The following is a 16,562-nucleotide window of genomic DNA, read 5'->3' on the forward strand; positions in this document are numbered from 1 at the left end:
TTCCCGCCATCCATCTTTTTTCATTATCGTCTTACTTCTTTTTCACCTCTGATGCTTTTCAGCTTGGCAATTTTACTTCTGTGGCTTCTCTTCTCTCCAATGATCTGTGTTTATCAGTGCAGGGGCGATGCTGCTGGGAGTGCATGCTCCTTTGGTTCACATTCATCCTGTGCCCTTTCCCAAAACACAGGCACACACACACACACACACACACACACACAGAGTAATAGCCGCTGTCCAGCTCTCTGTTATCCTCTACTCCTGCTCACATCAGCTCGTCCTTCCTCAGTCTCCATCTCTCTCTTTTTATTCTTTCTCAGTTCCACATCTTTCTCTCCCTCTCTGTCTTGTTGTTCTGCACTAGAAAGCGAGAGAAAGAGGGGGGAGATGCTCCACGCCAGAGAAAGCAAGAGAGAGAGAGAAAGCGAGAGAGAGAGAGAGAGAGAGAGAGAGAGAGAGAGAGACGGGGAGGGCGCAAGAGCGCGCCAGCGAGCCAACGGGTGAAGTGCTCGTGCTCTGGAGCCGCCGCCGCCGCTTCAGACGAGAGGAGCCGTTTATTCAGCTGCTGAATGAGGGACGGAACGGAGTGAAGGATGAACACATAGAGGGATGAGTGAATGAATGAATGAATGAATGAATGAATGAACGGATCCCGACCTGGCCTTCTTCGAGAGTACAGAACCGGTGAGAAGACGCAAACAACGTGTGTACTCTTGTTAATATGAATTGATTATGCATTTATTAAAATGGCTGTAGTTTCTCTTATTACCACATGTGAGCCGTGTGTGTGACAGGAGAAAGTCAGTGCGTGTAAGAAGTGTACGCACATGTGAGGTGCGGTCACTTTGACAGTTAATTGCAGCGGGTGGTGTAATTTGCACAGATCGGTGCGTGCGTGCGTAAATAAGGAGCACAAAACCTGCCAGGGTGAGATGAGGCGGAGGGTGAACGGGAGAGGAGAGAAAGTGAAACTGATCGTGTAGCTTAGAGAGAGACGAGACGAGAGGAATCTACCGGACACCGGACAGACAGGCATGACCGGGGTTCTCTCTCAGGTGCGTGCGACACCGCAGAGCCCTGCCCTGGCCGGGAGACGCCATCAGTACCGCTCCAATTAAGCATTTATCCGGCGCACAGTCTCCACTGCTCTGCTGGAGGGAGAGCCCCGGTGGAAAAACGGTGAGTGGCATTTCCCCAAAGCTGCAGGGGTATAACCCTGCCGAGCGGGGCCGTGGACCGCGCAGGCTGTGAAGCCGGTGGCCGGTGAGGGAGGATGAGATTAGGTTGAGGGATAGTGAACACACCCGGGTCCAGAGGGACTGCGCACCGGGTCAGGGTGCACGAGAGGAATGGATGGGCAATGGGGTCAGTTGCAGACAAACAGAATATATACGGACAGTGAACTCTGTGAGGTCGATATAAATTCACTAAATTGAAATGCACAATAGCAGTAGCTGGATTATTAATTTTTATAGAGCAGCGATGATTCGGTTTAACTGGTCTTTTAAAGCTAATTTTTAGTGCTAGTGATGGTGATGATGGTAGTGCTGGCTGGGAGTTGTGATGAAGATGGTGCAGGTGATGATGATGATGATGATGATGTCGGTTGATATCTAGGCTATTTTATTGGTTTTATTATGACATTTTCATCATTTTTATTTCTCGTGTGCATCAGTCTCAAATTGTTTTACTATTGGTGTTTGTGGTGTGCTGGTGACGACGACGATGATGATGATGAGGAAGAGGAGGATGAGCAGAATGATGATGGTACTGGTGATGATGATGATTATTATTATGGCTGTGGTGATGATGATGATAAAAATGGTTGTTGTGGGAGTTTTGATGATGATGATAGCTGAGCTAATGGCAGCATGATGATGGTGATGAGGACTTTTTGAACAATGGTGAATAATTAACATAAAGATATGTCACCCACTCAATAATTTAAGCACCCAAGCTGTCTAAGGAAATGTAGGCTATTAAATGATTTGCATATCTCAAACCATTTTTCAGCTCACATCAGCAATAATAAGTCTTTGTTAAGCAGCTTTGATGCCGTCTAGCTGGCTGCTACCAGTGGGCTTTTACTGACTGCAAGAGCCAATGTGGGCCATGTCTGCAGGGTGGCGATACATGAGGCAACATTTTGGACAATTTAGACATGCAAAGCTGTTTTCAGCAACTAGCAAGGGGCCTAAAAAATGTATTCCGGTGTTTTCCTGGCAGCAAGACTAAATGATTTAATGATTAAAGGAAAATAAAAGGGCACTTTCTTGAGTTAAGTTGTTCAAAAGTTGTTTTGTTTTATAGGCCACCACGACACAGAAACAACTTTTTGAGACAAGATGAAACTTTGTTGATCATTCTGAGTAAATTTCCGTTAGAGTTCTGATTTTTTTTTTTTTAAAAGCCCACAACCCACTCATTTTGTGTATGTTTTTGCCCTCAACTAACTCAGACACAGCAACAGTGTGTTTTAGGCCTCCCTGTCATCTGTGCTGATTTTGTTCCATCTGTCCAGTTATTCATGCTGGGTGAGCTATGACTGTAAATGACTGCAAGTCCAGAGAAACCAGGTGTTTGGAAGGAAAACCGCATGCATTTATTCATTATTTTGTGAGAGGCCTAATTCTAGAAATGTCAATATTGACATTGATTTGGTCAGGGTGTCACATTTATAGTTCACATCTAGGTAGGATACGTGTGTGCTGTGTGTATGCACATAATGCATGCTGCCTCCGTACCTGCTAAGTCTCTGTGTATTTGTGCTGGTGCCAAAAATACCCAAGACTCTCTCTCTTTTTTCTGTCTGTGGCTTCCTTTCCTGTGACTGTTTGCTCAACTAATCCATTAATGACTTAAACAACAAACTCACTTCCTCGCTAGAGAAGTTGGTAACCCACATCTAGGCCTCTATTCTTGTCCATGTTAATCTGGTTATGTGTATCACTGGCACCGGTCTCTGGTTACATGTGTCGCTACAGATTACTGACCCCCGCGATCCCACTACTGTCAGCATAGTGTGTCTGGCCAGTAGCTGGGAGAGACAGGAAAGTCCCTGTGGTCATAATCTTCTTCTCTCCTGTGTGTCTGTGTATGGTGTGTGTGTTACATGCTGTTAGTAGTGCCAGTAGGGGGTTGTTAGCCCTGTAGATAGATGCCTTTTGTTATGAATGGTGTGGCAGGATGAAGATGATGACTGGGAAGTAGAAAAAGAAGAAGAAGAAGAGGCAGGAGCAGGAGCTTCTATAAAGATTACCAGATGAGAAATTACATTTGCCAATCATTTACATGATCTTTTTAGGTTTTTATTTGAACGATTGATTATATTTACACACTATACTGTAGTTAGTGTGTCCCTTAAGGTACCACTTAACATTCAAATCTTTAAAACACTAACCAGTTATTTTTTATGGTCCTCTTCTGACCTGCAGAGCTAAAACAATTCCCGATGGCGGCGACGTTATTGATTCTGAAAGTCATCATTTTAAACATTTTCTGATATTGGACATTGCCAGTATGGAGTCCCAAAGTGTTCAATATCAAATACATTGAAAATACATTATGAAATAAATTATCACATGAATAATTTGTGTAAAATAGCCTAAATAAGTGAACCAATAAATTATGAAATAAAATTGAAGAAATCATTAAAACTCAACCTCAAAATGTTGTTTTAGCATTCTTAGCTAAGCAGGGTCATGAGCTTGGTGTATTACTCAGCATCAAAGTGAAGGGACAGTGTTAGCAGTGATAGCTAGCTTCTGTTGGCTAGAGCGACCACAAAGAAAGATTGTCTTTTTGCTTTTCACAGAGTTGTGTGTCTTTCTCTAAATAACATTTATAGAATCAAAATGCTGTTAGCTAAACAAAAGGAGAGGTTAGTTACTGTGTCTGTGTTTATTTACAGCAGCACCTCTAGTTGGTTGATTCAAATTTGCTTTGGCATTGTTGTTGCTAGCTAACAGGAGCTAACTGGCTAAATTGGATAGCAGTTGTTGAGCTAGCTTGATTAAGAGATGCAGGGGGCTTGTGATTGGCTGAAAGGTGAGAGGGCGATGACTGGTGACCACTCCAATCATTATAAACTAAAATATGACATGTGACAGTGTTATCGGGAAAAATGTCATTATCAAAATAAAAACAGACTTTTGAAATGGGGAATTTTGGGGAAAAAATACTATAATGAAATAAATATGGACGCCAATAAAACTGTCATTATGAAAATAAGAGTGATGAAATAACATTTCATGATGAGTTGAGTTTGAATAATTTAGAATTTGTTTCATAAAATATTGGTTCATTTGTATACTTTACACAATTTATTAGTGTTGTTATTTACATCATTATTACAGTTTTATTAATTTCATATTAAACACTTTAGGGCTCCGTACACCTGATGTGTGCAGTGCGATACAGCCTTTTTTCCTGTGCATTTTCCCCACAGGGATTATTAAACTTTCAGTTCTCATCTCAAGCTTTCTAACCGACTCGCCAGCTACATTTTAATTTAGTTTTTTCTTGTGTTCAGAAAGTAGCTTGAATCAAAATTTTAAAAAGTCCACTCCATCTCTTGTTTAGACTGCCACTTTAATCAGGATAATTTCGGGAGGCATTTTAATCTTACTGCAACCTAACTGTGAATCCCCCCCATGAGGCTTTAAAAAGCATGGCGTCCTGCCTACAGGTTGATTAATTAAGTCCCTATAACAATAGAATTTGAAGACAGTGATAGATCATAGTGTTCAGCTCTTCTCTGGCTGTGACACAAAGTCGTTGGCCTATCCTGTTGTATTTTATGCAGTGTTTAACATTCATGGAAGTCAGTGCCCAATATGCTGCCTGCTCTACCCAAACGCCACATCACATATTGGCACCTCAACACTTGCTGGACTAGAGTCTGCTGTGAATGACGGCCAAGGGGTGGTGCTTATACTATAAAACTAATCTATCAAACTCCTTTACAGTCAGTGCAGGCATGTTAAATCTAGCCATGAAATAAAAAAAATTACATGGCCTAAAGCCTTGTAAGCTAGGAGGAGAGTGTTGGGAAACACTTGATAAGAGAAAAGTTAAAAATATGTTTAACTGTGTTTGTCACTAAGACCTAGAAGAATTTAAGATCAAAGTAATGCACCTCAATCAAGTATCAAAGGAAACTAAATACTCTGCTAGAAAATCAATAATCACTTATACAGAGGGCTGGGACAATGTAGGTTTCAGATATATTCTGGATGTAACACCCTCTGAGTTTAAAAGACCAATAAAGATGAATAGTGCCGACCTAATATCAACCTGATTTCCCTTCAGGGGGCCAAACAGGTTGGCCGGGCCTCTCACATCATTCATTCCACTCAGTTTCCAATCACTCCCAAAGCATCACTTCAGGGATTCATTTGACACGTTTATTGCCAAATGGTGTGATTTCTAAGCTGGGCAGCAGTTTTTGATGTACCAGCAGTGACCTCACTTGCACAGTAGACTGATTTGGCCCTCGCTCTTGTGTACCTCACTTAGTCCTTCAGAGGTAAAGTGGCAAGTGATGAACTGAGTCGTTAATAGCCTGTAGCACTGAAGGCGGCATGCAACATTTTGCTTAGTCCTCATATTGACCAAACCAGGGAGGAAAGTGGGATCTTGCAGTATTACGCTCCTGTCAGTAATGATTTGTGTTATGTCACTTAGAAGTGGTAAATGTATTGTTTGAATTCACTCTATTTATCACACACTAGTGTAAACTCATACTGCAAGCCTCTTGCAAAGTATATTTAAACATATTCAACAGAGGAGGAAGTTATTTTCTCTAGAAAGCGCAGCCATAAAGACTGTTTGTTAGTAACACCTTTTGGATTGTGAAGATCATAAAGCTCCAGATTTTCTATACATATTTATGTATGAGAGGGCAGGGTGAGAGGATTGTTAAAGTTTGTTAAAATCCACTTTAATATCTTTATTCTAGTGGCATTATACCTCGTATTCCTTACTTAGATTTGTTATGTCATGGCATATTTTACTTATCCTCCCAGGTAAGTGGCAAATGTAGATCACATTGTTTCCAGATGCAACAATTTCCACCAGTGCTCATCAATCAACCTAGGAACAATTCATCACAGTGTGGCAGAGATAGCAGGTCCTCCATGTACAGTCGCCTCAGTAGATTAGAATGCAATGTAGCAGCAAGGCCTGTATGGGCTTGGAGTGATTTTCTCAAGCAGACACATCACTAACTGAAGTATATGATGTAGGTGGAGGAAAAGTAAATGCACCAAAATGAAAACTACAACACTTAATCAATAATAAATCAACAATATAATTCCCAAAAATAATAATTCCCAAAATTCACAGGTTGAAAAATATGCAACAATTTAACAGTGAAGATCCACCGGAAGTGTCTGAATCGCGGGACATTGCCTCAGCTCGCTCAGCTAGAAAATAGATAGCTCGTTAGAAACATTATGTAACAAAAGCAACATACCCCTTTGTCCAACAGTTTATGTGGCTTTTGTGCCAAGCACTACTTCATTTTGGTTTGTATCTGTAATCTTGGAAGCAAGGGATATATGGTCATATCTGGCCTGTTATCCCATAATGCATAGTGCTTTCTCAAACCACCCCCTACACCCTCTCCCTACCCACTTCCCCTCTGTTTGTGTGTCCACGTTGAGGGCCCTCCACATTAAGTGCCATTCCAAACCGATTAGGAGGGAGTGGAAGTGGGTTATAAAACCCTCCAACAGCGAGTCTGCATCGATGCTGACTTACTGGCCACGTACAACGCCGTGATGTGTTCGGCATGGAAGACGCTCTGTACAAAAGTTCTGTGCGATTATCTGTACAAACATAAACTGCTCAAACTAAGATGGACATTTAATATTGTCATGCAGACATTAACAACTTAAAGGTTACATTGTATTTAGAATCAAATATACCCTTCTCTAGTCTAGAAAACGGTAGACGTGTTCATCAGATTGTAAAGTGTTGCATTTTACAGGGACGGTTGCAAAAACCAAGCAGCTTATAAACATCAGAGTGAAAAAGAAGATGTTTACAAAAAAAAGAAATGCCTCCTCTCGTCAACAGCTGGTGGATCACGGCAGCAGTTGCAGCTTTCAGAAAACTGAATTTCTGTTTAATACTTTATTTAGTTTAGGTGCATTTTTTTTATCCACAAATTTAAATGTTTAAGACACAACCCTTATTGGTGTTTTTTTATGAGAGAACTAGCACTGTACTGCAAATCACTGAATTATATGAAAAAGAAAGCAGCAAAAAAAAAAAACTACTGAACATTACTGATGCCTTAAAATTATTACAAGAGACCCCTTAGCCTATTTTTGCTATTTTATTTGATTGTTTCTGTCTTTTATTAGGTGATAATTCTGTTTACATTGTGTGCTCCATTTTCTAAAGAGAATACTAAAATACTGAAGCAGTAATCAAATCGGTATTCCCATGTTTCCAAACAGTTTTCAAACTGATAAATGCATTTTAGCTAATGTTTTAACAGAAACGGAACAGTTACCGGTTTAGATGTGACATGCCTGCAGAATCAGGCATGGAGGACCATTTGCCAGGATCTTAATTATCTTTTTTTTTTTTTTTTTTTTTAAAAGATTAGCTATAATCCCACATGACTCAGTGTCCTTGAGTCCTTGGGTCTACATGTAGTTACAATCAACATCCAATGTGCTCACACACACTCTCTCGCATAAAAGTTAACACAGAACAACCTAAAACTGACATGACACTGACATACACTTACAAACAGACAGCAACACACTTGATGGCGCCGTCATCACTGTCATCCCACCAGATGATGTTTTAAAGATGAGCTGGGCATTGATATGCAGAGGGACTCGCCTGGCTGCTGCTAAGAACAGACACCACGAAGGTGGAGGGGAGCCATTTGTTTTATGAGTAACCTCAGCCTTTGACACACACACACACTGTCGAACTGGCGACAGTGTGTGTGTGAGAGATAGCAACTGTGTCTGTGAATCTGTCTTTCTCTGTGTCTCTAGCTATCTGTGTGTGTGTGTGTGTGTGTGTGTGTGTGTGTGTGTGTGTGTGTGTGTGTGATCTGTATGCGATGATTCACAGGGCGGACTGTCCCGGAGATGTTATTATTGTTGTCGGCGTAGTTGTTGTTGTTGCCTTAAATTACATTTCAGGGATGGCTTGATGCTTGGCAGCATGAGACTGCGCTAAGTGGAGAAAAGTGACTAAGGTGGTTGCGATTTCTGAAAGATAGAGGAAGAGACAGAGGGAAGAAAAAAAAACGCAACCCTGCTTCTGTCCTTTTCTCAGTCACTCTCGGAGGCCAGATTCAACACAATCTGCTCTTTTGAATTCATGAATGGGAGGCATGATGTGAAATGGACAATCACAGACCTATCCAATCGACTGTGAAAATGGGCACAGATGAAGAATACACTGACCTTTAAAGCTTTTCTGAGTGGACAGGCTTGAATAGGCATAATGTGAAGCGAACAGCTGGAGAAAGCATCGTGTGTTCTGAAGCATTTAGCAAAGTTGAGGAGAGCGAAAGCCTCCTTGGAGTGGCTACTGGTTGGCGAACAGATGAAGCACTTTCTGAAGCACAGATTTATTTCCTGATGGTTTTCTTCTCTGTGTGTGTGTCTGACTCCCTCTACCTCTCCTCTCTTCTCTGCCCTGTTGTTTTTCTTTCTCTTTCCCTCTCCACCCTGTTTGTACAACTTGCACACTATAATTTTCTCCTGTCTCCACGTCTGTCTCACTCTCTCTCTGTCCTCCCTCTAGTCTGACTCTCCTCCGTCTATCTCTCTGTAGTCACCACACTTCCTGCAACACATGCCATGCAGTACGTACAAAATAAAACTAAATAAACTTGAAATAAACTTCCTGTTAAAACAATTTTTTTTAGTCAAGCATACAAATTCTACATTGCAACACATTTACTTCAATAAAAATCTATTAGTTACACTTTAGGAAGAGTAAGAAAAGTTATATAAAAAATTCTACAATATATAATACCATCAGTGTTGTGTATGCTAAAAGAGCGCTGTTCATTGAACATGCTAATTTTTTTGGTGAACTATGCATATCAGTTTGCAACTAATGAACTTAAACGTGAGCGTGTGTTTTTTACGGAACCCAGCATGCCGATGTTTTGGGTCACAGAATCTGATGGGTCACAGCTTTTTTAAAGTGAGTGAATGATGAGCAAAGTTTCTCCACCCAAGTCGAACTCAAAGCATTTTGTAATGAACGTGAACTAGTTCATTTTAATCTGTGTGAACTGAACTTTTAGCTAGCTCTTGTGAAGTGTGAACTTGCACAACACTGAATACCATAAGTGTTAACCTGTAAATAAAAGTCTCTGCTAAATCCACAACATACACACTACAACATATGTGTTTGTGCGTCTGTCTGTTACATACTGACTCAAAGACACTGATCAATCTTCATTACTGCTAACTACTACAGCATAGTCCAACCTTGAAATACTGTTATTATGGTGATACTGTTTAACTGGATCCCCTTTTCAGATGCAGCACTTTCTTCCAATTAATTAAAATGTCAGCCCTATAGTCTAGCAGTGTGACAAAATAAATATATAATAAGTGTCAATCGGGGGAGTGCAAAATCTGTAAATGTACATTATGCAAGCACAATGGCTCAATCCGACATGCAGGCCTCCATCGACAAATTAGAGTGCATGAGACAGCTCTAACATCACAACTAAACATCCATCAACAATGCTCCTGTGCCCCAAACCACCGAAACAAGCCGAAATGGCGCCATGTTATGATTTTTCTTCTGCCCCACTGCACTCAGTAATAACCTCAGGTCAGCACTAAAAGATGGTCTTACATATAACCACTCGCACATACCAAATCATTCTGTATGGTTGGCATTTTGTGTTTTCCACCTCAAATATAGTGTACGACAAATTGTTGTATTACCACATAATACAAATATATATATATATATATATATAAAAAAAAAACTTTGTCCTTCACCCTCCGCGGGTGGTCTCATCCTTCGAGCTCGGGTCCTCTACCAGAGGCCTGGGAGCTTGAGGGTTCTGCGCAGTATCTTTGCTGTTCCCAGTACTGCACTCTTCTGACCGAGATGTCTGGTGTTCTTCCAGGGATCTGCTGTAGCCACTCCTCCAGTTTGGGGGTCACTGCCCCGAGTGCGCAGATGACCACAGGCACCACTGTCGCCTTCACCTTCCAGGCCTTCTCCAGCTCTTCTCTGAGACCTTGGTACTTCTCTAGTTTTTCGTGTTCCTTTTTCCTGATGTTGCCATCGCTTGGTATCGCCACGTCAACCACAACGGCTTTCCTCTGCTGTTTGTCAACCACCACGATGTCAGGCTGGTTCGCCATTACCATTCTGTCAGTCTGGATCTGGAAGTCCCTCAGGATCTTGGCTCGGTCATTCTCTACCACCTTTGGAGGTGTTTCCCACTTTGACCTCGGGGTTTCCATTCCATACTCAGTGCAGATGTTCCTGTACACTATGCCAGCTACTTGGTTATGGCGCTCCATGTATGCTTTTCCTGCCAGCATCTTACACCCTGCAGTTATGTGCTGGATTGTCTCAGGGGCCTCTTTGCACAGCCTACACCTTGGGTCTTGTGGTAGATCTGGGCCTCTATTGCTCTGGTGCTCAGGGCCTGCTCCTGTGCAGCCATGATGAGTGCCTCTGTGCTGTCCTTCAATCCAGCCCGCTCTAGCCATTGGTAGGACTTCTTGATATCAGCCACTTCAGTTATGTTCCGGTGGTACATCCCGTGTAGGGGTTTGTCCTCCCATGATGGTCCTTCCTCCAGCACGTCTTCCTCTGTTCTCTTCCTCTGTTCCCCATTGCCTGAGACATTCCCTGAGCACGTCATCTGTTGGGGCCTTATCTTGGATGTACTTGTGGATCTTGGATGTTTCATCCTGGATAGTGGCTCTCACACTCACTAGTCCACGGCCGCCTTCCTTACGGCTAGCGTACAGTCTCAGGGTGCTGGATTTGGGATGGAACCCTCCATGCATGGTGAGGAGATTTCGCGTGTTGACGTCTGTGGTCTGTATCTCTTCCTTTGGCCACCTTATTATTCCTGCAGGGTATCTGATCACTGGCAGGGCGTAGCTGTTTATTGCCTGGGCCTTGTTCTTGCCATTGAGCTGACTTCTTAGGACTTGCCTTACTCGTTGGAGGTATTTGGCCGTTGCCGTCTTCCTTGTTGCCTCTTCGAGGTTGCCATTTGCCTGTGGTATTCCAAGGTACTTGTACCCATCCTCAATGTCTGCTATTGTTCCTTCTGGGAGTGAGACCCCTTCTGTGTGGACTACCTTTCCTCTCTTTGTCACCATTCGACTGCACTTCTCAAGCCCGAATGACATCCCAATGTCAGAGCTGTAGATCCTGGTGGTGTGGATCAGTGAGTCGATGTCCCGCTCGCTCTTAGCGTATAGCTTGATGTCATCCATGTAGAGGAGGTGACTGATGGTGGCCCCGTTCCTGAGTCGGTATCCATAGCCAGTCTTGTTGATTATTTGGCTGAGGGGGTTCAGTCCTATGCAGAACAGCAGTGGGGACAGAGCATCTCCTTGGTATATGCCACATTTGATGGATACTTGTGCAAGTGGCTTGCCATTGGCCTCAAGGGTGGTTTTCCACAACCTCATCGAGTTCGCAATGAAGTCTCTTAGAGTCCTGTTGATGTTGTACATCTCTAAGCATTCAGTGATCCATGTGTGCGGCATTGAGTCATATGCTTTCTTGTAATCAATCCAGGCAGTGCACAGGTTGGTGTGTCGGGCTCTGCAGTCTTGGGTGACTGTTCTGTCAACCAGGAGTTGGTGTTTGGCTCCTCTGGTTCCTCTGCCAATGCCCTTCTGTGCTTTGCTCATGTATTGATCCATGTGTCCACTTATCTTAGCCGCGATGATGCCTGACATGAGCTTCCATGTTGTGGAGAGACAGGTTATTGGCCGATAGTTGGATGGGACTGTACCCTTTGCGGGATCCTTCAGGATCAGGATTGTTCGCCCTTCGGTAAGCCATTCAGGGTGCGTCCCATCTCTTAGCAGCTGGTTCATTTGTGCTGCTAGGCGCTCATGGAGTGCAGTGAGCTTCTTTAGCCATAAAACTTTGTCCTTCACCCTCCGCGGGTGGTCTCGTCCTTCGAGCTCGGGTCCTCTACCAGAGGCCTGGGAGCTTGAGGGTTCTGCGCAGTATCTTTGCTGTTCCCAGTACTGCACTCTTCTGGACCGAGATGTCTGGTGTTCTTCCAGGGATCTGCTGTAGCCACTCCTCCAGTTTGGGGGTCACTGCCCGAGTGCTCCGATGACCACGGGTACCACTGTTGCCTTCACCTTCCGATATATATATATATATATATATATATATATATATATATATATATATATATATATATATATATATATATATAGATATATATATTTTTAACCAGAAGATTAGAATAAACACAATTTTATGATCAATTATCCAGAGTTCTATGTTTGAAGCATATAAAACAGAACAAACTGAACTTGATATGGCTAATCTGTTAGCACACAATTGTCTATTTACACATCCAGCAGACCCAGAACAATATTAGCATTCATTTAAAGTTGTGCTTTTGGCCACCTGATGAATATAAATTCAATATCCACTCTCCTTTTAGCCTTGCTTTTGTCTCAGTTCTTGAGGGAAATACCTGGCTGTTTAGCTGCTTGGTGCTGGGCGGGTAGTGTACAATGAGTTTATCAGGTTGTGTTCACTGAAAACAGCGGCATGCTGCTGCTGGAAACAAGTTTGATGAGAGCGGGGAGAGTGAAGCAAAACATTAACATTTCGGGCCTTAAAACCAAAACAATGAGCTAAAAGATGCTAAAATACTGAGGGGAACTGCAAAGTTGAAGATAATTCTCTGTGGGTTTGTCACTGTGAGCGACTTTTTTCATATTAAACATAGTCATTTGACCCATTGTTAATATAAATATATTGATTATTGCAGCTTTAAAATTATACTTCATATATGGCGAAAAGAGACCACATATGAAGGTCTCGTTCTGTGCATCATTCTGTGATTTATTATGACAATGGCACAAGAATAATTACATTTTGTTGTATTTCTTTGTCTCCTTCCTCCTGTTTTACTGTCACTTTCATTTTCTTCCGCCTCTTTCCTCCTTGCCCTTTTTTCTTTTCTCCTATACAGTCTCTCCCACTCCCACATCTTTTTCATGATTACCTCGTCTTTTTGCTCGTCAGGTTCACTCCTGTCTGTCTTTCTTTATCAGTCTCTTTCTCTTGTTCTGTCCTTTCACATCCCAAAAATCCCCCTCTCCGTCTTGCTTCCTGTCCTCTCTCTCACCTGTGGTTCCCAGCTCACCCCATTACTCTCTGCGGCCTCCTCACCATATGCCCTCCTCTGTCTGTCACTCCACTCCTAGGTTGTTTACCCCTTGTTTTACTATATCCCCTCTGCCCTGCCTCTCTTCTGTCTTTTCTCTGTCCAATTTCCACAATCACTCCCATATGTCCTTTTTACTGTCTCTTCCTGTCCAGCTCAGCATAATTTAAATCATTAGAGATCTTCCCTGTAATGCTTTATCTTGCATTATATTTCCTAATATCTGTTTTGTTCTACTCTTTTTTGTCCTGGCTGCTTCTATCCTTCTCTTGCAGAGCCTCTTCTTCTATTCATTTGTGTGTAATCTGTCACTGCAGCATAAACCCAAACATAGCTTATATAATCTGATGAGTCCACACACGCATACAAGCTTTCCAGCCACGTTGCATACATGACTGCTAGGCGTTTCGACATGCAGTGTGTGTTTGATGGTGTTTGCATGGATGTGTGATTGTGAAATCTTGCGAGTGTCAGCTTCATTGGACCAGGTGGTTTGTATGTTTGTGTGTAAGTGTGTGTGTGTGTGTTGAGGATTGTCATGTCTGGTGATTTTCTGATTGGATTAAAGAAAGGATGAGGATCATAAGTGATAGAGCGATAGTCTGGAAAACAATCAAAAATAAAATGAAGCATGAGTGGACAACAGGCGCTCCTAAATACCCATAATCCACTCTGTTGTCATGCTATTGCAGTCTCTCTGCTTCTCTGTTTTTCTCTTTCACGCACACTCAATGCACATCGCCAGCTTTTCTATCTCTTTTTCAAGCACTCACACACCACTGCTGTGCAAATACAACACATCTGTGCAATTTCTCTTTGTACTTGCTTTCACCCTCCAGGTTTTCATGGTTTTTCTTTGTGTTTGTGGAAGTTTCCTGTCCTCTCCAGGCACCTCAGACCCCAGTATGACCCATTTCAAAAGGGTACGGGTGTCAGCGTGAATCTGAAAATAAAGCCTTTTTTTTTTTTTTCTGTTACTCCCTGAAAATAATGGCCTCCTTTGAAAATACATTTCAGACATGGAGCAATTTCACTGCTTCTCTGTGCTACTCCTGTGAAATAAAGAAAGGGCAGTGTGGGGGTTTTATCATATGGGAAAGCACTGAGCTAATGAAAGACTTCATTAGTTTTACCACAGCTCTTTTGCTCCCATGTTCTGAACACGAACAAATTAAACGCACTCGTGTTATCCATCTGCTCTGTTATCAAACTGTACTGCTTCTTGGCATTGCTCTCAGGCACACACACACAATGTGACACACCTCTTTTTGGCATTCATTCGAAAGAATCAGTAATGTCTCATCACCACAGGGGTATTTACTTTTGAAATTAAAGAAATGGAGGAGAAAGAGAGCCAGCAAGTGCCAACTCTTTATGATTATGGCTGAGTGTGGAGCCAAAGGACTTGTATAGTGCACTTATTTCTTAGCTAGAGGCAGTGGAGCTGGAAGGAGATGGATGAAAATAAGATTTGGGGAAAACAGAGAGAGGTTGAAGAATGAGAGATGGAGGGAAAGCAACGGTCAATTTAATCACAGTGGAGTAAAATAAAGAAATGAAGACAGATGAGGATGGAGCAGTATAGCAGTAGCATTTTGTCCATATGCCCCCTTCTTGCCACAAACTCCCCTTTTCTTGTTCTCACCACTGCTGACACACTGATTCATAAAAAAGTCAACTTGACTAAATCCTCTGTTCATGAAGCTTTGTTCATAAAGTGATAGCTGGTCCCTTTAAATCTTGATTTCTTTTTTGTAGTTACAACTGCGAGTCACTCGGAGTAAACGCCTCAGCTACTGCAAATGGCCATGACATAAAAATGGAGAGAAGCTTTGGGTGAAGGTGTAAAGGCATTCAGGGTGAGTGTAGTGCAAATACCCAAAGATTGAGGTTCCCACAGGATGGCTGGCGTTCAGTTTGTGTGTGTTTGAGAGACAGAAAATGTTTCTATAGGTCTGCGTATGTGTGTTCAAACGGTGTGACGACTTTTAGTTGTGAACTCCACGTGAGTGTGTGTGTCATCAGGGCTCCGCAGCGGAAAAATAACACTTAAATGAACAGCCTGCACAGATATCTGTGTGTGTGTGTCACTAAGTCACTGTAGCAAAAAGAAATCCATACGAGTGAAAGAACACTATAGAACAGGCTGCATAGAAGCATGGTGGGTTGTTGGGAGTATGCTAAGTTTAAATGTTCACTCTCAATGTTCATATTCATTTATTTATGCATGATAAATGCGTGTGTGTGTGTGTGTGTGTGTGAGTGTGTGCGCTTTAGATAGCTAGCTCCCTCAGGCTCTCTGCTATCCTCTCTGTGTGTGACATTAGTAAGGGACGGAAGTCTGAGCACCGTGCTGCCAGTACCTCTCAACATCATAAACACATACACACCCTCACACACACACGCAGAGGGAAAAACAAACAAACGGAGGCTGGCAGATAGTGGATATGAACATCTGCAATATGACTTGCGCTCTGGGAGAGCAGAGTGTGTGTGTGTTCGTGAGCGTGAACAAAACATATCCATGATTTCCTATCCTTGGAAAGCCGGGGGAAGATTATGCTGATTGCGTGTTGCGTAATACCATACGTGTAATATGCATTATGAGATTGCATACATTACATTATGGGGATTATCTAAAGGCACAGTTCGAGACCTGTCAAACTGCCAGGGCCAGTTAGAGGGAGGCTTACACTCTCACAGCATGCAGTCCACAGCTGCATGGAGGCAATTATACTATACTATTATTATATAGTTTTTACTATTTTGTGTGTAACTCATTAGAAGTCACAAAACACCTGGACACTATGTTACATCAAATATATTACTGCAGGCACACATGAAGAGCACACATGATATCACCTGACAGTTCATGCTTAAATAAACAGAGCATTTATTTAGAAGAGTGATCAAACACCTCCCGCTAGTATACATTACGTAAAATTGTTGGACACCCACTGGCCAATCAGAATTGAGTATCATGCCGTCATGTCATGGTATAATTTGTGATAAAGGACATACAGTAGCAACTGATGCTGGATATATTTACATACATACTTAATATACTGGGGCCAGGTGGTGACACTATGTCAGCCAGATTATGGCTGACATAGGATTTTATATTAAAGAGTGGATACGAGGCAGAAGAACAGACTGTAAT

At 42.3% G+C, this 16,562-nt stretch overlaps 1 protein-coding gene across 5 annotated transcripts in view; it reads left to right on the forward strand.

The window, feature by feature from the left end:
- The first annotated feature begins 437 nt into the window (after positions 1–437).
- slc8a4b (solute carrier family 8 member 4b) overlaps positions 438–16,562 on the forward strand; it is a 107,702-nt gene continuing 91,577 nt past the window's right edge. The window contains exon 1 of one of the 5 annotated variants that reach the window (XM_044184519.1): positions 438–703. The gene's annotated coding sequence lies outside the window, so the exon portion shown is untranslated. Of the gene's footprint in view, positions 704–760; positions 1,180–15,237; positions 15,262–16,562 lie in introns of those variants that run through there. The other 4 variants (XM_044184518.1, XM_044184524.1, XM_044184520.1 and 1 more) reach the window with 4 other exon arrangements.

The sequence above is a fragment of the Siniperca chuatsi genome, linkage group LG22 (genome assembly GCF_020085105.1).
Source record: "Siniperca chuatsi isolate FFG_IHB_CAS linkage group LG22, ASM2008510v1, whole genome shotgun sequence".
NCBI classification, from domain to species: Eukaryota; Metazoa; Chordata; class Actinopteri; order Centrarchiformes; family Sinipercidae; genus Siniperca; species Siniperca chuatsi.